This window comes from Lepidothrix coronata, unplaced genomic scaffold, assembly GCF_001604755.1.
Source record: "Lepidothrix coronata isolate B3197 unplaced genomic scaffold, Lepidothrix_coronata-1.0 Scaffold96, whole genome shotgun sequence".
Lineage (NCBI taxonomy): Eukaryota > Metazoa > Chordata > Aves > Passeriformes > Pipridae > Lepidothrix > Lepidothrix coronata.
In genome coordinates this window covers 1,751,507-1,774,549 of record NW_016690276.1, presented here as the reverse complement: position 1 = coordinate 1,774,549, position 23,043 = coordinate 1,751,507, and the positions used below count along the sequence as shown (strand labels likewise).

Here is a 23,043-nt window from a genome sequence, read left to right as displayed (position 1 = left end):
GTCATCATTTACTCCTGTATACCACTACTTAAGGCTGTTGTGCTGCACGTGAAAATCACCACAACAGATGACAGAGAATGAGTCCCTACATCTCCCTAGAACTAATCCATATTTCTTTGGCATTTTCCCATGATAACATTTAGCTTCTTCCTACTCAAAGCCCTAGTGATTAAGAATTAACTTGCTTGTAAGGAGATGCCTTGCCTCACTGAACTGTTCTTATAGACAATTACTGAAAGGCCTCCAAAAATTCCCAGTAGTGGCCAGTGTATTTCTCTTCTGTGGGCATTTGTGAAACAGCTTCAGGACTGTGAGAAAAGAGAACATAGAGGAAAGTAGAAGCTGTGCCAAAACCAGAAGAAGTTACACCCAAAGGGCTGGTGGCTCATGGGCAAAAACAAGCAGGCAAAACCAAACCCCTGTCTGTATGTCAGTACAACTCGCATTGCATTGTTAGCTCTCACATAGATATATAAATGTTTCTTACTCTTCTACAGATTAAAATCACTTGTCTCCATAATTTCTCAACAGGTACATGATCAAATTGTGAAGGCTCATTTTTATATTCACCATTATACAGAAAATGCAGTGTTATTAGCATCTGGTTTATAAAGTTTTCATTGCGGACTGTAGAGAAATGTTAGTGGGTCTCCCTAAACCGCAAAAATAACAGTTCTCAGGAAGGATGATAAGTCAGGGTAAATAGTATGTTCCTAAGAAAATAATATAAATATTGTATGATTTTTGGGATTCTTTCCAAGTTTGTTTGAAGATTAGTTTTCCTAGTATTTCCTTATTGGCAGGAATCATTGTGTTTACAAATCCTTTTCTTGCATTGTGGCAATCAGGCTTTGTTAAATCAGTCATGATTTCCCAGGTCTTAAGGGGCAGTGAAAAAATAGCATGCAATTTTGCAACTAAAAACATTATAGCATTGTCAAGGTTGGAAAAGACCTTAAATTCATTGAGTCCAACCGTTAATCTACAGGAGCAGAAATAATGCCCCAGAAGAAATTTTTAATTCTGACACCTGTTTAATTTTGAGAAACTGCTGTGTATGGGCTGGAGAGAGAAATTGAAGGGTAAGTGGCATTTTATTTACCATAGAACTCAGAAAAACCTAGCCATTCCCCTGGATCTGCTCCTCCTTCACACTGCCTGACACTAGGCTGTGACTTCACAAGGTCACAGGCAGGTTGAGGTTGGAAAGGACCTCTAGAGGTCATCCAGCCCAACTCCTCTGCTGAAGCAGGGTCACCTAGAGACAGCTGCCAAGGACCACATCCAGACAGCCTTTGAATATCTCTGAGGATAGAAACTTGTCACACGAGTGCTTACCATTGGGCTAATGGCACAACCAACAACTCCGTAATACAGTTGTAATCTTATATGTGGATCAGCACTGTTAGGAAATGTGAACCATAAATATTTTATGATACCAAATGAATGCAGAGAAACAGGAATTGGTTCTACTGCTGCTGCTCAGTAGAGGGGAGTCTAGTGAATACAGGCACTTCTGCTCATTTCCCCAGACTTTGATCTGTCTCCTTTAGGTTTACATAATTTATCCCTTGAAAATCTACAATCTATACCCAGCCTTTCACAGTCCCTCAGATTCTTGCATCCAGTCTCATTTTCTCATCTCCTTCATTTTCTCATGTTCTCTTTTCATTTGCTGCTTCCTTGCTCTTAGTATACTCTGACCTTCCTTACGGCCAAACACAAATCAATCACGCTGACATTGCCATGCCCACTTACCACTGGCTTTTGGCTTTCTTTTTGCTTAGTTGTCCATCTCCTTTCCTTTTTGTGTTCATTTTCATCTTTCTGTTTTCCCAGTCTCAGCATGCCCTTGATACCCTGTATGATTCCTGTTCATCTTCTCATACCTGTATTCTCATGTGCATTTTCCCCAATCAGCTAATTCCTGTCTTGATCAAATTTTGATCAAAAAAATACCTGTCCCAGTCTACAGTAGTTTCTCTTCCTACCTCCTTTTCCTTGAATCCAATAGCTGATTCCTTTTTTCTACCATCTTTTGTGTTACTTTGTTCTTAAAAAGATCTCAACCCTGAAGTTAGAACAGATTTTCTGATATGCAAGCTTTCAAAAAACTTATGACCTTGGCAGCTTGTCCTGTACCATAGTTCTCCATGTCCTAAGTTGTACTGACACAATTCTTCATTAAGCTACATGTTAAACCACATCACTGAAGGCTCTGAAACAGAACTGTTTGTCTGATTGTGTGCTTTGCCTGATATATTCAAAGAGAAATAAAAGCAACATAAAAAATTTCAATCTCCATATTGCATAAAAATTAGAATTTAAGAGCAACTGAGAATGTTATCCTATAGTACAAGATGTTGGATAGCCTTAATAAAAGACCCTACATGGTACTTACTAAGATAAGGCACAATTTATAAAGTCTTCTCTTTTCTGTTCATTCAACAGCCTTGTCTTTGCTGTAAAGCAAATCCGTAGTTTAATGGTACAACTCATAATGTTAGTAATCTCCTGAAATAACTGAGATTACTGAACCAAGGAATATCTTCAGAGTGCATGGTCTGCTGCCACTCAAGGAGTAGCATGAGACCTGTTCCCTTTACAAATATGTAATTTTTGGAGTACATGCTTGATCTCAAATGATGAGGAAGAGATCATATGCATTTTCAGCCTTCCTGTTTGCACGGAGGAAAATATCTTCGAAGTAGAACACGAGCTCTAAGAATTTGTGCTGGGAGGTATTTTGTTTGCCAACCTAACAGAAATGAATTGTGCACAATAATCCCAATGGGGTTTGGCCTAGACAAAAGCTCTTAATATTAAGAGAGAATATACAGAAATAAAAAGAAATTCCAATAGAGGAATATGTAACTACTGTTTCATCTTACCAAACAGATCATGTAAGCAATGTTGAAAATGCAATTTTTCCAAAAGAAAAGATCCAACAATGACTGGGTTGTTTGGGTTTTTTTGTTGTTGTTGATTTGTTTTTGGTTTTTTGCCAACTCAGAAAAAGCCCTTAAAGACCTGAGATAGTCTACTGAATGGATGAGAATGCAAATTAATTTTTTTCTTACCAGCATCTGTAGATCATGGCAGATGAAAAGACTAACCTGTTCTCAAATGCATAGGAATGGTAAATTTATTTTCAGTTTCTGAAGATCTAAAAACTCAGCAAAACCGATCACTGGATGCAAAGATGTTCTTGTGATGTTCGTGTTTTTATCAAAACTTCTTAAAAATTCTCAGAAGATAATCACAACCTGAAGAGGAGAACATACTGTCAATTTAATAGAAGGATATACTGACCAGCTAAGGAATATAAAGAAATAGGAATTATCTAATATTAATTTATCCAGGACAGATAAATTAAGTGCAAAATTTTGAAGCATAAAAAAACCAAACATAAGAAAATCCATGCACCAAAAAATCAGTAAATAATTAACTCCCTTTCCTTCCACCTCCAAATTCCCACACACATGCTGGTATTTTCCAATTCATTGGAAGCAGGTGTTATAATTTAAACAGGAACAGTAATTTTCACATAGTAATTTTGTACTTTAAAAACTTGTGTAACACTGTATGTACATTTGCAATGAACATCCTACTCATCTTCTGTGTAAGTTATGGAACAGAAGAAGAAGAACTCTACTACATCCACTGTGTGATAGAATCTTGTTTTCTATGTTTTGTCCCAGTTTCTTTGTAAACTAGTATGGTACTTCATAGTTGTATTTAAATCAAAGATGGATTATGATGAAATTTGATACACAGTAGTGCAGATACATTGCATACTTCCTCTTTCATGGAGGTTCTGTCATTGGCTCTCCATAATCATGTACATGTTCAGCCTGGTTCAGTTGTTCCTCCTCAATTCTCTTTTATCAAGCCTTCTTCCACAGCTAGTCATCTTGATTTCCCACTCAGCTCTTGTCTCCTTATTCAAAATAATGTCCATTATTTACCCCTCTAGTTGATATTTATGCATCCTCCACATTATAGAAAAGTATTTCCTTTAGTTTGGGCTTGGGTGTGTGCAGTGGGTGTCTGGTGGTGTATGTATGCACACATGCTTGTCTGACTTACACAGCCTTTTTAGAAATACATATAGGGGTTTGAGAAAAGGTTAGGGACATAAGGACATATAATAAAAGCGTTTTCTTTAAAATATTTCAATCTGTTGTCAGTGTTCTCCAGATGATCTTGTTTTGTCTAACAGCATATAGATAGCACTGTGCTGAAAATATGTGCACATAGAAAGAGATGCTATAATCTGAAAGTCAGTTGTAAGAAAGACAACTGGATCAAAGCAGGATTAAAATTTCTGACAGATAAGGCTAGCATAATAAAATCACCAAATAGTTTCCCACCTTTTTACCTGAAGTATAGCATGTCCTTTCCTTTCCTTTCCTTTCCTTTCCTTTCCTTTCCTTTCCTTTCCTTTTTTCCCCTTGCAGCAACCCTTTTGCTATTATGCAGTATTTAACAAATAGTTCTTTACTGCCTTCTTAGAATTCAGTGGAAAAGGAGATAAATAGGTAAAGGTCTGAGAATAGACATAAACAATCTTTTCTGTATTTTGGGAACTGTAGTTCAATTGATGTATTTTTATAATACAAGCATTTTTATAATAAAAAGCCATCATACAAGTGTAGTACTGGCATCACTGTACGAATGTAAAGCAAAAGAATTTAAAGTCAAGAGAAAATATTGTTAATGAGGAAGAACATGTTTTCTTGCTGAGTTAAAAGTTGACTCTCCCATTACAGAGTATCAAAAATGTGCTGAAATGAATCCCAATTAATGCATCTCTGTGATTATTACAGTCTTTTAATTCTCCCTTTCTGTCAGGTCTTTTCCTCCTATTAGGAATTATTAATAACTCACATATAATTTCACACTGCTTACCTCTTCTACAAGGTTGGCTGATCTGCATATCAGCTGCTAACTAAAATCCTTACACTGTTGAATGGAAAAATAAATTTCCTTCAAATATACAGCGACTTGTTTACAGAGTGAATATATTCTAATTAGACCCCTATGGTGAAAAATACACTTTAATATCAAAAGGTATAAAGTAAGTTTAACTTTAACCATGTAGGTACATCTAGAATATAACGTAGGGTCTGGAGTGGACTGTATGAAAAATAATGTAGTCCTATGGTGGGCTGCATTAAAAAAGAGCCTCGGGCATCTGTGCACTTAGAGCTAAATCCAGGGATATGGTTAAAGAGGAATAAAGTTGTATAATAGTCAAATTTTGGTTTGCTTTTATTTTAATACACTTCCTAGTTACAGGCTCTAAGGATTGCTCTGGAAAGCCACACCTCTAAGTTTTACTACCTCCAAATTATAAATGGCTTGAAAGGAGGAGCTGGACAGTAGCTGAATGTTAAATTTTTGTTCCCAGTCAGAATTGCCAATAAAGTACACTCAGTTTTAGAATATGCCTTAAATGGCATTCAGAAATAACGCACTAGTAAGCAGGTTTTCAGAATATCTTTCCTGCCTAAAACTTCTTTCATATTGCACTAATTCCACCAAACGCTTGACTCAAAAAATCTGAACGTTGAAGAAAATTAGGTTGGGTCTGGGTCTTGATCCTCAAAATTTAGAAATGCTGGAATGGCAGTTTTGTTTGTTTTTCTCTAGCAGGGACACAAAGCTGAGATGTATGGCTAAGGGGCTGGCACTGCTGGGCAAAAGTTTATCAGTTGTGTAGCTTTTCCTTGCCGTGGGACAGGAGTACCGAGATTCTGACCTCTTGGATGGCATTGACTGTACATAACTGTTCAGATACAAAGCAGATGGACACAAAGATACAGGAAAGGACAGTAGGTAACATTTAGACTAGTCAGTGTATATCTTTACTGAGCCTGAAATGTGGATGAGCTCTAATAGAAACGATTGGCCCAGCAGGTATTTTGCTGTGTTGTTACTAGCAATACTCACAGAAAAGTATTATCTAAGGTTTGTGGTGATAAAGAAGATCAGTTTAATGCATAGAGGAGAATATACTCAAAACTCATAGAAAATACAGAATATCTTCTACCTCATAAAATGTGAATAGGAGTTCTATTTCCACTTAGTAGAACACAATTCATATTAATGTTCTGGCAAAAATTCAAATTTCCTGGAAAGAAGAATGAATACAGACTCTGTATATAGGCAAATGTACTTTCAGTAGCAGTAGCACATTAATTGATTCTGATATGCTTGGAAAATTCATCTTCATATGAAATTATTGTTATTGATTGTGAAAGGCACACCCAAGCTGCCTTTCTGCTCTCATTTATGTCAATGCAATGCCATTCAATTCAGCAGAAGGGAACAGAGAGCAGAATTGGGCCCCCAGTGCCCAATCCAGGAAAAGGATCCATCAATATGACATTTCTTATCCTCAGGCATTTGCATGTGATTCTGCCTGTAACTTTAGGCAAAAGAGAACTTGAAGAGAATATTTTTAAGTTTATGATTGTCGGATGCCTGAGACAACTTGGCAAAAAAGTGATTTATTTACACTATAGACATAAATTCAGGCTGGATCATTGATCAGTTTTACTAGACTCTAGATACATGATTTTGATACACAATTTTCCTGCACCTTCCACCTATGAAGTTCATTGAAAAAAAAAAGTAATTCTGGATTATTTTGTTAGTCTGAGATGAAACCCCTGCTTCAGGGTTTCTTTTCAAAAAGCAAACATTATCCCAGAAAAGTGAGTAGGTGCAATGCAGTGATATTTTTTAATTTAGATATTAAGAATACCATACTGTAGTATCTGTGAATCAATCCTTATGTGACTAGCAGAAAACTGCAATTTTTAGCATTATATTTTCATAGAAGTGATGTTAAGGATGTAGCTTGCTTCAGGCATCCACATAGGCTGTTTGGCATTCGCATGCTATGGCAGCACAAGCTGGCACTGATGCTGAAAGGCAGCATCCTGCTTTCACCTCACCTGGGCCAATTACTCCTCTGCCTCTGCCTCCGTATTTCTTGTGCCATGCAAAGAACCAACGTGAGCAGCTGGCTTGGGTTAAAACTAACTCAGAAACTGACAAAAAATAGTCTCAATCCAGAGCAGCTTTTCACCTTGATTCACAAAAAAGGCTCAGGAGTTTCTGTCTGATGCAGAGGAAGCAGGGAGCAACACCAGCCACAGGTTCAGTGACTGTGCTGGTGTCTGGTGACTCAAAGTGCATGTGCATGACTCGTCTCAGTATCAGCGGAAGACATTTCCACTTTCTATTTCCATCCCTCGTGACTGCATCAAAAACTTCCAAAGGGAAACTGAGTAATTCAAGACATGTAATGATCTTTTTGAGTCTGAAAAGCAGAAAACAACGATGAAATCTGAACTGTTTCTAGTCACCATAGTGATGTACTGCTTGAAACCCAACAAGACAATAATAATGATAACAATAGCTTATAAGACCTGTTTCAGAAGTAACTTGTATATTTATCTCAATTCTGTGTGTCACTTGGGTAGCTGAACACACATAGGGACAATCCAAACAATATAATCACAATCTTGATTTTCCTGCTAATTCACAACACAGCAACAGCATTATTAACACAAATTATAAGAATTAAGGAAAATTAGACAATTCTGCCAGCAAATTTTGGGGCACAGATAACGTAGAGGTAAGGTATAAATGTCCATTGTTCTGTAAATGTCTCTGTAGTAAAAGATTCTATGATTTTTCTTGATAAATATGATTCCTCTCCTTTCAAATTCTCCCTTTCACCCTCTTATACTTGTTCTATGCCAATCCCTCTACAAAGCCAGCCTCCTCCTCCTGTTCTTCAGACATTTCCATGCCTCCTGCACCTTGTGCACTACACAGCGATCTACTTTCTTCCCAGGGTCTTGCAGGCCCTCTGTGAGCTCCCATCCCCAGAATGTGCCACTTTAGTTTGTCTCCTTTTCTTAGTTTTTTTTTTTAGCAATTAAAGTTAATCGGTGTTGCCCCCTACAATTTTTTAAATCCTTGTGTCTCTTAATCTCCTGAGCTCCTCCCCCATTGCACCCCAGTGCACTGCTCCATCAAGGTGATGATGGAAAGTGCCCAAGGCTGCCTGGGTGATCTCACAGATCCCCTTTCTGCTCGCTTAGCTGTCTTTCCCTCTTCCAAGGGTAAGACTTCAAGGTGAAAAAGTGCAGAGAGAAGGTGGTAGGAAGACATAAGTACCTGACAGAGCTCAGCCTAGGACATATACTCACATCCTGTAATATAATCACTCCAACCAAGAATACCTACACTCTACACGAAATATTTCAAACCTCCTATTTTTTGTCAGTGCAGGAGTGGCAAGGAAGATCAAAAAGAGACAAAACACTAACTCTTTTGGGAAGACTCAGCACACAGACCACAAGAAAAAATGTCCTGCAGTTTATCTCTTTGCAGAATGCTTTGACAAATGCTGCTTTCTATAAACCTTGTCTAACATGTATTGCCTATAATTCTTTTGAAAATGATCATTTTGTCTCAGCATTCAAAAAAATAAACCAAAACCAACTGCAGAGGCTATATTTTAGCAGTGCCTATTGCAATCTAGTTTTTTTTTGCTGTAGTATGAACTGTAGAGCTAAAGCTGTATGTATCTCTCAATATGCCAGACAACCCTTGACATTCTTTTTCTTTCTACTGAAATCATTGTTGCTTTTTGCATTTTTTTAAAGGTTTTCTTTTTACATGGAAAATAAAATAGTTTCCCATTCAGTCACAGAATGGTTTGGATCTCTAACAGGTCATGTAACCCATGTCCCCCTGCTCTTATAGATAATTAAAATGCACCAGGTAAACACAAATTTAATTATCTATAAGAGTTTCTGATAGCTGGATCTAACTTTCTTTTTCCCAAAGTCCTGTGATAATTTGCCTCACCTCTCTACTCAGCACAATTTGGTTTTGGTTTTTTTTTTTTACTTCAAAAGTTATGAAGACAACTCTTTTCTTCTCTTTATTGTCCTTTATTTAACTGTAGGGTTTTTTTGTATTCCACAGTATTTCACTGTTCTCTTTCTTTCTTATCATGTGTTACTTTTCACTAAACTGTATCTTACAAAAAGATGCTGAAAGAAAGGGAGCATGGATACTGAATAAAATAACAAAAAAATAATTGAAATTAATTACTGTTATCAATGCTTTGCATTAGTCATGACTGTAGGAAAGAAAGTATAGTTTCATCTGATTCTTTTCTCTCAGCCAGATTCTGTTATGCTTATTTTCGTGGACTATTATTTTCTTCTTCTCACAATGTCATTGAAATTAGCAGGATTATCACTGCAGCAAACATTCTGATACTGAAAAAGGTGGCAGAATCCAGTTTTGAATGATTTTCATATATCATAACCCAGAGTGGTTCAGTAGATTATTTACTTCTAAATTCAAATATTTATATTAAATAGGTATTTGCTTCCCAAATTGTGGATCACCTTCAAACAACTGCCTACCTTTTATTAGCACCCTACACCAAAAAATACCATTTTTGCTCTCTATCCTATGACTCTGATGTGCAGAGACACTTTAATTGCTCTGCATTCCTGAGTAATCATTTTATGATGGGTTTATTGCCACCTCTCCCTTATCAGGGCATGGCACTGTTACAGACCCTAGTGATAAATTATCCTTCCGAGAGGGAGAAGACTGTGCCACTTTAACAAGTGCAATAAAGCACTTTTTATACTGTGAGAGTTCAGTGCATTTCCCATTCATCATACACCCTCAGTGATTTTACACAGATTTTACACTGTTGATTAGCTCATTAGTGGGGTTAATTGGATACATTAACTGGCAGAATTACAGCTTGACTATGAACCAGAGGCTGCAGCATTATAAATGACAGACAAACTACAGACACGCATGGCCAGTCTGAAAGAAGTTCTCTTTGATTAACTTTCATTAGGTTTTAATTCTTCTCCTTCTACTTCTATAATTGACTCTGTCTGAATATTTACTACAGCACAAAATGAATAAGGGGGTAGATTACATGAAACTGAATTTTCTATGGCCGTCTGTCCTGATGTTGCAAATATTCAGAAGACAACAATTAGAAAATTATCAGTAAGAAGACTGTCAATAGTTAGATCTTACAATTAAAGTGTACAGGCAGTCAAATCCTAGCTGCCTTCACACATCCTGTTAGAAAATAGTGCCCACAGTTGCACATCTGGGGCCCAGCCCTGTTCCTTGCACACAGCCAGAATTTTACAGATGGATTAGTGTGACATAAAAAGATAGGAAACATTTGTTGTCTTTGGGAAACAGAATGGGGTCACTGAGAAGCTACCTGCTTAGCCTAAATTCTGCAGTGCTTCTGCAGCTGCTAGGATGATGTTATGGAAGGAGTCTGAGTTGTTACATCTCACAGATGCCCAAAGGATTCCCCAATCATTTTGAATGCAGATTACTTTTCCATCAAGGTAATATGGCTTTGAATGATGTTGGCTAATGATTATAGAAGTTTAAAGTTTAGTGATTTATTGCAAGCAAATAAATTGGTAGCTACATTGATGCTTTTACACTGTTTTTCTCATAGTTAGCTCTGGCCATGTGACCCGAGGTTTTTCCACTTCAGGTTTTTTATCTGTTAAGAACCCAAACTTCTTTCAGTTTGAACACCTCAGAAGGCCAAAATGGAAGAAACTCTGTCCGTTTCATCCCCCATGCCTCTTCCATCCCAAACAAAACCCACTGCTTTTTCCTTCTAACAACACTAACAGGTGATGCCTTGGGGCAGATGCAGCATAAAGAGCCATTCCGACCATCCTGTTTCTCTCTCACAAAAACCTCTCCCTGAGTTTGCAGACTCTTCCCTGGTTTACAGGTAATGCCTCAAAATGCTGTTGGTTATCAAAACAAGTCCTGGACACCTACTTGAGCATTTGTTATCGGTGCCATTTTGTTTCATACACCTTATTTCTTAGGGGTAGCAGATACAATGTTTACAATGTGTACATACGAACAAGAGATCATATGCCCAAGAGAGTATTTCAACACACAAATATAAGAGAAAGTAATGCCTGAATCTGTTGAGCACACAGATGAAAATGTGCAGCAGGACCTTAGGCAAACTCATTTGACTACACAAACAGGGATTACTTTTAATACCTCTCTATGCCTTTTTAGGCCAAAGCTCTTAATGGGATTTTGTTGCAGGGTTTTTGTTTTTTTCATGTATCCTTGCAATTGTCAGCCTAAGATTATTGGTTGTTCTACTAGGATGGGTGAAAGAATATTGTAGTGAGTGAGTTTGACCTAATTAGTAACGCACAGTTGAGTTTGTGACCTTCATTTTCACTTTGGTTTGCCCATCTGGAAGGGAATATGTTCCTTGGTCTTTTTTATTGAATGAGTCTGATTTCCATCACTGTACATTACCTTAACTTTTCTCATTTCAGTAAGATAGGCTTTGGGAAGATAGTAACTTATTTTTTCTTAGCCTCTGTTTAGAGCCTCTTTCATTTGCCTTTTAATTTTGGTGTTAAATAATGCTCCAAGTTTTGGATTGCTACCAGTTTCTGGATTTTTTTGTGTCTCTTCTGGATAGACAGCACTTAGTTGTGAGTAGTAACATCAAAGCACTTTGATATATTCCCTCTTAACTACCTATAAGCCATTACTTTCCACATTATGTTATTATCTACAACAAAGTAACTACAAGCAATTTGAAAACTGAGGATGAAGTCTGTGGGTTGTAAAAGCCATGCCTACATCAGCGTGAAGAAAAGTAGTTTTGTTGTTGATTTTGTTCCAGTAGCTCCAGTTTCTGAAGCTGAAACACCATCTTATACTCAGAGACAACTGCAATTTTTTATAAAATAAAGTCCTTAATAAAGAGGATTCTAGGCTTCAGAGGTAAACAATTTATTAATTCAGCCCTGAAAGCGCAGCAGGATAAAAGTAAATCAACCTAAAGATGGACATATTTCTTCCTAGTAGGTGGTTTGTTATCTTAAAACCTACAAAGCAGCTCTCAGAAACGCCTGGGATGAGTGTTTCTTCATATAGCTCTAAGAACAATGCCATCCCCGTTTTTTCTGTCAAGAATTTGGTTCCTTTTGGTTCTGTGGCTTGTCCCTTTGGGAACAAGATTATTATCCCATAAACCAGCAAGTGGTTAATATTATCCCTTAATTACTCGTAACAGTGTGAAGCTGAAAAGTAATATTGCGTGGCTTGTAATATGAGTGTTATTAGGCACTGCACTTACTGACAGGGAGATTGATTCTAGGTCTGTTTTAGCACCACCAGAATGGAATGGCTTGGTCTGAGGTTTGTGCCATCACACAGACATCACTACCCAGACTGATGTTTTTACTGGTCAAGTAGCACAGCTTTGCAAAGGGCCCCACAGATGTGAAAGGAAATGCCAACAGAGTGAGGTAATGATACTCAGCATAAGTAAACATATTTGATCTTGGCTCAGTGTTTGCAAACTCTGCCTCTGGAAATCACGGTAGGCATCAAAGACAGAAGTAACATGGCGTGACTGCAGAAGTAGGCTTCTGGCTCCCTACACCCACAGGCACAAGAATGTGCCTTATTGCCAATGCATGAGAAGTGCCCTTCAAGCCAACAACATTGTTCATGCACCTAACGCTAGACACTTGTGCAAGTACCTGGATTGTTTGCACAGGCATTACGCAGGCTGACGTAGTTTCAGAGCATTCCATCTGGACTTCCTAAACAAATCAAAGGGAAAGCACAAACAGACGAGCTGCTTGCCCTGGTTTCTGGTCACTTAAATGCTCCTTCTACTAAGGCAGGTTTTCCTCCCTGTTAATTAAGCTTCTTATGCTAGCAAGGTTCGGCATGACTATGTTGGCAAGAGGGTGGACACCAGGCCTGAAAAGTGTGTGTCTACAGCTGCTTGGACAGGTAATTTGGTTCCCCAGTTTGCTCCTCAGTCCCGACTGGCCATGCTACATCTACATTAGTTTTCTTCCCAGCTTTCTTTTGAAATGAGCCAACTAGTTAGTTATCTTTCAGGCAAATGCAGATGCAATTCTGTACCTGATGCAATAACAGAAAGGCATCACTCTAGTGTAATACAGCCCAATACTTGCACCATTTTAGATACTGTGAATTTAAAAACCGTTTGACAAAATTCTCTTAAGGTTATAAGGATGCTGGGGGAGACCTGAGGATGATGCTCAGTACGGACAGCAATTACTAAAATTATTATTGCTGTTGTTGTCATCATTATAATAATTATTATATTTCTTATTACATTATGGTTATATTACATTATTATTTTATTACTAAAATTGCAGTGTGGCTTCATGCAAACTGCCTTCTGAGTGTAGTCCAAATTCATGCTGAAGATGGCTCTAATAACACAATACTCCAGATAATTCAGGTCCAGCACCTGAGAACATTACCTGGCCCTGCTTAATTCACTCCCATGGATAGACAGCATTAGGTGGATAGCTCTGAACCTCTGCCCTGTACACAGGGGCATTCAACAGGAGAGATGCCTTTAGCAACCACCTGGCTTAACGTGACTCCTTTCGAAGAAGCTTGCCCGAGTCTCTGGTGTAACCACTGGCAGATGGTCTTTGAGAGCTGTTTTTGGGTTTAAAAGTTTATCAGATAGCTATATGAATAATAATTTGTATTCAGGTGGCTATATGAACAACAATTTGTATTCAGCTTAAGAACCTTGTGAATAAAAAGCCTGGAATAAAATGGTAAGTCCCAGGACTTAAAAAATTAGTAAAAGCCAGTCTTTTTTGACTGCAGTCTGATTTACATTTTGAAAGTTCCAGCAAAAACTTTCAATTCCTTTTGCCAGTGGACTTAGAATAGGGAAATAATGTGATAATATTAAGCCTTAATTCTTCCATGGCTATTGGTTTGGGAGAACTAATTTATGATTTTACCATGAAAACAAACAGCGTGAAAGGTATAAAACTGGCTAGAATCTGTTGCTAAAAGGAAGGAAAGAATTTGCAGGGAAAGGCTCCACACATAACTGGATGAATAATTACATGAAATAAGACACTGGGAGTCAACAGAGTATCTAAAGATGAGAATGAAAAAAAAAGAAGTGATTGGCAAAAAGAAGCTGCTTCTTTAGGGACAAAATGCTGAAGAATTTAGTGAGAATTACAAAAACTGAGGTAATCAAGTAGATTAAAAGTACCCTCAAAATGTCCTTCAGACACATGCTAAAAATTAGGGAGGAAAAGTGGGTTCCTGTGTAATGAGATATAGAGTAGAAATTAAGGATAGTGCAGCCATGAATGAAAAAACCCCAGACAAACATCTCGCCTCAGTTTTCTAAAATGACAGTGACATGGTCTACTGGAGCCAATTCAGGGTGACTCTGAATTGTGAAGCCCTGCCAAAATAAGGATAATATTACCTTGCTTAGATAACAAAGAAAGAGCCTTTTTTTTTCAGAAAAGAAAGAAAATAACCAGGTATCTGTTGGCCAAAGTTAACTTTTCAAAATTTTGCAAAGCTGAAGAATAACTTATGAGGGAAAAACTGAAAAGTAGTTAAATAGAATATGTATTTACTAAAGGTAGTCTCATACTAATCTGACACCTTTTTTGACATGATAGATGATCTTCCAGGAAAGGGAATCACGGTACAAGTTAGCATTAGTGTATGCAGCCAAAGTTGATGACTTTTAAAAATCATTTGTTTCTTGAATGTAATAGTTTTGATATACTTATTTATTCTTTCCTGTAAGATCTGAATTATATTTTGTTGGTAAAAAAAAAATCTAGGAATAGATAATTTGTTCAACAGCAGAATCCTTGTAAGGTGTCCAGTCTTTTGGTTGTTGCTGCTGCTTCCTTACATATTTTGCTTTCTAGCTACTCTATGATTCATATTCCATAATGCAATTTTGGCCACTTTCCTTCCCCCTGAATTGATGTTTCTTTCCATTGCTGTTAGCTAACATCTTATTCAAATTCAAAACATTATTATATTTCTCCCTCTCTGGCTCGCTCGTTCTTCTTTTTAAAGATCAAACCTTATTAATATCCTGGCTCCAATTGCTCCTATTTTTCACCATGCACACAGTATGACTTTGAGTTTTAAAATGGAAAAAAAAAGACTTCCCACACACATAATTTAATTTATCAGGGAAATTTAGTTTCCAAACTTTCTGCCTTTCCCTCTTCAGTACTCAAGTTTTTACACCTCATTAATAATATGCAAAGACACACACACATGCAAATACTGTTTCTAGACTAAGACACAGACACATGCAGCTACTCTCCTGCACCTTATGATTGTACTCTGTTATTTTATTACTTTAGTAGTTTAGTAGAATTCCCTTGATATTTTGGTGTCTTCCAAACTGACCCATTCTGTGACCATTATAAGGTATCGTTATAAGGTATTCTCAAATCTTCATTCGCAAAGCCTAGCCACGATGATAAGGTATCGTTCCATAGCCAGCTTTTAAAAGCTATTTTAATGAACTAATACAGTGCAAGTGGCTGGAAATGGGAGCCAGGATTATAAATCAGTTGACAAAGTAACTTTTTGTGTCAAAAAGAATGGCTTTTATAAGTCTTGGTCCTTGCAAAAATATAGGTTCCACTTTCAGAAAATATCAACGGTCTGATGATTTTAAAATACTGACCTTACTACTATGGGCAGGTTTTTGTTTGTTGTTTTTTTAAGAACTGAAGCTGTTCTACTTTATAATAAGGTTAAGAAATTTATAACCCAGCCTCAATTAGCCATCAAAAGGAATTCTTTAGAATGAAGGAGTTACAAGGTATATTCCCCATTAGCTTCACACGTCAAGGTTAAGTAGTTTGGATGGATGGTGAAAAGAATATGCAGAAATTTGTCAACAGCCATGTAGCTATTATTTATGATCTGTGGAAGAGTGCTCCCAGCAGAAGCACATATGTGGAGCCAGGCATCACAGGCACAGTTGTACAGAGCAGTCCGGTTCCATTTAGCCCAGCTGGCCGACACCACACCACACCACCTCTCAGCTTGCTGCCTTCTCTGAAGTTTCAAGGGATGGACAGTGTGGTACTACCCAGCAAGTCCTCAGTTTCTTCTCACTGTGCTGGCCTGTGATCTCAGTAAGAATGGCTGGAGGCCACTTGTTTTTTCACACAGAGTGTCCTTGGCCATAGATCAGCTTTTATTATTTCTGTTGTGAGATCTGTCATTTCTATTTTCTTGTTACTTTGACCCATTTGAATTTCAAATAAGCCTTCCTTAAACTACAACTACAGATAATAGAAAAAAGGTTAGTACAAAGTGAACCAACATGATTGCAACAACTAAATTTAAATCTATCTGTGCATGTACTTCTTAAAAATCTTGGCTAACATGATATCTGTCATGTCTCCTCAGCCAAATCCCAACCCCTTCAAGTCTCAGGTGAAAACTGGGGGAATACCAGAATAATGCGATGACACCCAAAATCATCAGCTCTGAGACACAGAGCTCCTCTTTTGGAAATGCAGCAGCTGCCACTGACAAGCCTTGAGGTCAGCTTCCTTCCTCCCTTGCCAAGCCATGGAGGCTACTCCACCTGGGACAGCATCCCAAGGGACAGAAGTGATCTCTCAAATGGACAGAAATGTCACTGACAAAAACATGCTTCCCTGCTTCTGAGACCTTAGTGTGAAAAGGAGGTGTGACCCATCTGGCCTGGTGTGAAAGCCCAGACAGGAGAGAAATGAAAAGTGACTGAAAGAGGGCAGAGCTGCATGGTTGTTTTTCCTGATTACAAGCTGGTTCTTGTTTTGCTGGAACATTTCCCTCTTAAGTCTACTCAACAGAGCAGAGTTGGTCAGAGGTGAATGACTAACCTTTTAACAGGGATCAGTCTCTTCCAGAGGAGTGCAATGTGCAGGGGAAGCCAATGAACAGGGCAACCTGTTGTCTCTGCATCATGACTTGCAGGTTTGTTTTTCTGCATGTTACCAGAGATACTCTAAGGAAGAACTTCTGCAAGACATGAATGTGAGTAGTTTTGAATGCCAGGCACTCATATACTCACTCCAAAGCACTGTCATACCTGAACATTAAGCAGTTCCATCTCTCTCAAGTCATTATCAGATCATACCCCTTTAGCAGGGCTTACGCAAGACCCTGAAGTCCAGACTGTGTGTCCCTAGCAGTCACTGTTCCCCCAGCTTTTGAAAATGTCCTCTGGATAGCTTTTACCAATGGTTTCCTCCTGGAGTTGCAAAGGGAACACCATGTTCCCAAATGGACTCCTAGGGGAGCCAACAGCAGTTACTCCATGTACCTTCTCCTTAAAAACTGCTGTTCTCAATTATTCATATTCTCTCAGGTTTAAACAAGTGCACATGCATACAAATATACGGACAGAGGGTGCCTGAGCCCATAAATCCGACTCACCACACGTTAATACAGGGAATAACAAGTTCTTAACAGGAATATATCTGTGCTTTTCCTTCTCAAATGTGTTGTTCAGAAAAGAGATTCAAGTTCAGTTTCATTAAAATATCCAATCAGCCATGTTTAAGAATCAATAATTTTACCTCAGCGAATACAGTTATATCACTGAAACTGAATACTGGTAAAAACCTGCATAACTTCTACTCCTTCAGAACTCTGCAGATGTGAGAGACTGAAATTTTAAGGGTTAATGACTCAAACAATCAGCCATTTGCAAAAGCAGTGGGCGCTTTGCTGACAATATGAAAAGTAACAGACCAGGTGCAGAAGGGTGTGCACCCACCAACAGAGGCTACAAGGTGGGTTTTGAACCAGACAGGGGAGAAGGCTGATAAGAAGCAGGCCCTGCGGAGGTTGGATAGTGTTTATCATGCCAATGTCCTTCCTTACAGAACTGACTCAATAGTAAAACTTCCTCCTTCTCCCCATGGGAGGTATGGGGACTATACCAATACCTAATGCACATAGTCCTGAAGGTACTCATCCCTTCTGATGGGGCATAACTGGCTCACCTACATTGATGTGAGAGGCAGCTGTCATAAACCATCAAAGACCCCCAAAATGCTCATAGACTCATTTCTGGGGCCTCCCACCAGAGGACTCCACCAGATCCACAGTGGTGCAACAGACAGTGTAAAACTGCTTCACCCTTCCAGGGGAGGTACCTGGGCACTCCCACATAAAGCTAAGTGTATATTAACCCACTGAACTTTGTGTTTCATGGCTTACCCCACCCCTGATGGATCAAGACAGCAACCATCACTTCGACCAAGGGACATGGAAATTGCAACAATCAAGTCTCATTGCTGGATCCATGGGTGGTGATATCTTTCTACTCTTACCCTTTTTTTCCTCTTTCTTTTCCTTATACATTTTCTTAAGTGTTATTTTTATGCTTTTATATTGCCATATTACTGTAGATAATAACAAAAACGGCCACATACCTGCTTTCCTTTGCAACCAAATTGTTCTAAAATAAACCCTATATATATAAACACCAGTCAGTCAGTGTCATTTCACTCTATTCTACACAAAGGGATCTATTATTAACAAGAACATCAGTCACCCTTGCCTTCAGGAGTGGGTTGTAACAGCAGAGAACAAGTAAGAAACTGCCCTTCACAGGAGCAAGGTACTAGATAGAGAAAGGGACTTGTCTTCCCTTCTGCTAAGCTGCCATTTAGCACTGAAAACCCTTATTTGCAACTTCACACAAAGTGCTCAGTGATGATTGCTTGCCCATTGCTATCCAGATTTTGTCAGACCCTCACTTATGGTGACAATTATCTGGCTCTACCTACTTGCATCGCTGATGTCAGTGGAACCACTGATGGAAGACCCTGAGTCTGTGCCTTCTGTTATCTGATGGCCCTGTGCCTTCTGTTATCAATACTTACATTATGATTCTTACACTGCTAATAGACAAAGTTATTTCAATTATTTTGGGGCATGCTTTCTCTGCTTTGTATTTTACACACAGGGCTTTGCACTTACAATCTACGCAAAGTGTGTCTTTTTGTAGTTAAAAGAAAAAGCAATTCCCTTGAAGATCTTATAGTGTTTGCGTATGACAGGGGAGATTTACAGACAAATTATATTTTACTACATTCTCACTAGAACTGTACTGTTAAGAAATTCAGAAACCCTGGGAATATAAATCCAGCAATATGTGGCATGTTGCCAGATTTAGAAACAATCCAATAATTTCATATTTTGGAGGTAAGATAGTTCTGGTCTAGCAGCATCTTAAAGCTCATAGCTCACATTACTAAGTTCATATTTCATGAAAGTTACACATATATATATTTCAGTTTTGCTACAAATCTGATGAATTGCAAAAGGAGATGTCACACCAGAACATAAACACAAACAGAGAAAATATGTTGCGGTGTTACTTTTCCTACAGAATTCCAAGCATCAGCTGGAATGCAATGCAAAATTACACTGCAATAGGCACTGTGCTTGATACAGGACACCTACTTATACTGCTTCAAATGTAAAACTTTGGGTTATTCACTCTTTCAGAACTTGTTTCACTTGCCTTCTGAAACTATGTATAAGCCTATGATTTAGCTGGTATTCAATATACTTCCACTAAATTAAGTAAAAACTACACAGGAAGCTACATACAATGGCAACAATGCATTGTTAGACACTCACTAGACCATGATGTGACACCAGGCCATGTAGGTGGACAACCTTAGTAATTACATTACTCTTCTCTAGCAGTACAAATCATCCAGGAAAGTATCTCGATGTAGGATATCCTGTGATGTTGGTCAGTTTTATGACATTTATCCTTTCCCCTCTCCAGTCAGTTCTAAATATATTCCACAACAAAAATAAAGATGAAGGAAAGCCAAATTGAATACTGCTTTCTAACTAGAGGCCACAACAATAAAACAGTGCCTTGAATACACAGTTTGATGAAATGGGTGATCTAGGCATTTTGAATTTATTGCTACATGTGTAGACTGACTTGCAGACAACCTAAACATACATGTAATTACTCCAAGGGCCTGAGGGATACAAGGTGAGAAAGGAGAGGAAAAATGCAAAAGAATGGCAGGACAAGTACCTAAATTTTAGCAGGCTTTTGACAACCAATAGTAAAAGATTAATGGTCTTTGACATGGGAAAGAGTTCCGTGCTAGAACTTGTATTTAAGTTGTAGGAATATAAATATATATTTAAAGTTAGAGTAAATTGTAGGAGGTACAGTACTTTTTTTTTACCAAGTACTGTAACTTATTGTAATTCTGGATGTGCTAAGCACTTTATTATCCATGATATTTTTTACTCAAAAATCAAATGCAGAAATGCAGAACAACATAACTTCTTCACAGTGATTCACGTGTATAATTCTTCCCTGAAAGACCTGCCTTCTTTCACCAACGTCTAGTGTCAGATGTAAACTGGCACTGCTTTACCAAAAACAGAGTAGCAGTGCTGATTTACACCAACTAAGTACAGATATTCAAGTAGAATCAATTAAATATCACAACTTTTGCAACTAGGAAAGGGAAACATTTCTGCTGAGGAGGCAAGCTCATGCTAATGCTGCCTTAGGCAGAGCAGAAAGGTTCTTGGTTTTGAAAGTCTGAAATATTTAAAAACAAAGCAAACTGCAGCACCATAGATTCTGCTGACAACATTTCTAGTAGAGGAATTGAGTTTGTCTGCAAGATTGTTGCAAATACTCAAGTATCTATGCAGAAATGTGATTTGCTACTCATTAGTTTAAAGAGGTTTCTTGGACGGAGCCTGTAAATGTGATATCCCACAACACAATCTCCACAATGAACCAAGACATATTTCTCTGACATAAAGAAGATCAAAAAAAGCACCAGTGTATGAGAGAGAATGGAGGTTTAATATTGCTAGAAAGACTGTCTGAATGAACTTCTTATTAGAGGAAGAGATTGAATCTTTCCATTATAAAAAAGTACAGATTACTACATCTCAGTGAGCCTAGTTTATTATGGGATTCTTGCATAATAGGAGGGAGTAACAGTGTTATCTTCTTTTTTCAGGATTTTGGTATGGGGAAGAGATATGTTTTTCAGAGCCTCTCAATCAAAGATGCATGGCAGTGACTTCCACTGTGGCTCTCATATCCACCACCTACTTTTTTCTGTTACGCATCCAACATGCAGTGTTACAACACAGCTATGAAGGGCACTTCTGCATCAGAAGCCTTATATTAAAATTAATTTGGCTTATGGTTTTAAAACTTATTATCTAAAAATCCCCTTTATTACTCAATAAGCTGTTTGAAATTCAAGTCTATGCCTTCCTGAAGCCATATTCTTAAATCCTAAGAATAAAAAACCACACTCTGCATTTCATCCTGCTGGCCACACACTTGAAGGTTGGGCAGAATTCCCTTCTACCTTGGACACCAGGATTTAGTTAAGGGAGTCTTAACTGAGTGTCTGGCTGCTGAATTGTTTCAGTGGTGAGGAATCCTGTCCAAGTAGCTTTCCAAGTAGTTAATGGTAAAATTAAAATTCAAGCTAGTAAACCCTCTGTAGCTAGTGATGCTGTATTTAAATTCTGACTTTATCAACACTCCTTTTAGATGATTTCTCATACGTGCATGCATTCACAGACACAGTCACACACAAGTGCACAATATCTGATTACACTTGCACATGGCACAGGGGCAGGATTTAAGGCACTGATGCTGAGGGCCCAGCAGCAAGAGTTCTGTCTTGAGAGTGCAGAGAGGTGGAAGGGCATGTTTTCTGAATGGCTGCCTATGGCTACAACAACCCATTCATCTTTCATGGGATTTGGGGTCTCAAGTGCCACAGGACTTATTGTTACCCTGCTGCTAAAGTAGCAGTCAGTTCTGACACTGAATCAGGGTCTCTTCAGCAACAGGAGTTATTGCTGCCCCCAGGGTGCAGAGGTCACAGCCCCGACCTGCCAGTGTTTTGCTAAGTATTGGAGAGAAGTCTTCCTCCCTTCTCCCACATCGTACCTTCAGGGCTCAGCATGCCTAGCTGGAGAGTGCACAGGGTTGACAATCTGGCCTTTTAGGTGAGACTATCGAGTTTATTATTCCTTCATACAGCAGGCATCACTTTTCCACATGTCAAATATGTGCCTATGCTGTGGTCACTGCTTAGAAAGACTGGCTTCAAAAATAAAACAGAACCTATTGTTCTGTTACAGAACAGGGAAATCAGGACTCCAGTGAAATACTAAGGCACAATTTCTATCACACCTTCAGTTCACAATGGGTTAAATGGTACTACATTTGATTAACAAATTTTTATTGCTTCTATCGTACTCTCAGACTATTTTAATGGGAGCAGAATATTGACAAGGAAAACCACATCTATTCATTCCACCAAATTTACAGGTTCTGTTGAAACATCCATCATTTCACTGTGTGATTTTCTTCTGTAAGTGAAATGTCAACTATCTTCTTTCTACCGCTGAAAAATATAAAAAACTACACTGCCCACCAACTCAACTGCAATTTTTTTTCTGAGATGTGAGTAAAGTATCAGGCTCATTAGTTGTAAAATTCCTGTTCCAATGATATTTAATCACATATCTGTTATGCAACAGCGATGTATCCAGTTTTCAGTTACAGAATGCAAGCCATACAAAATATAGAATGGCTTTCATTTGGAATATCATCTGGATATAGATATCTAATTAAGCAGATTTCATATTAATTCATTATGATGACATGTCAGTAGACATTATCCTTCCATTTGGTTGGAATGGCTATTACCAGTATAACCAGCATATTATTGCTGTAAAACACAGGATTTAGCATTAGGTTTGGCTCTTATGTTCTACCTTTCTTTAAAGATAAGAGATCATAAGGTGTATCTGATGATGACTCTGAAGGTTTAAAAATACATGTCAGAATGTTAACATTAACAATATCATAAAAAATGCATGCAATAAATTAATTTTAAACCTTCAGGGAGAAAAGCGCTTTTTGTGTATTCAGGTGATGATACTGCAGAGTTTTTAACACCTTGTACCTTGAAAAATATAAAACACAGAAAAGCAATAGTGCCATGGAGAATTGCCTTAATTGCTTTGACCCTAAGGGTGAGATGTTAGAGCTATATATTCAGTACAAAC

At 38.1% G+C, this 23,043-nt stretch overlaps 1 long non-coding RNA gene across 1 annotated transcript in view; it reads right to left on the bottom strand.

Moving 5' to 3' along the window:
* Positions 1-23,043, bottom strand: part of LOC108500879 — a 356,100-nt gene that overhangs the window by 86,223 nt on the left and 246,834 nt on the right. Inside the window, exon 6 of the long non-coding RNA XR_001876045.1 lies at positions 3,117-3,266. This is a non-coding gene — a long non-coding RNA (uncharacterized LOC108500879). The remainder of the gene's footprint in view (positions 1-3,116; positions 3,267-23,043) is intronic.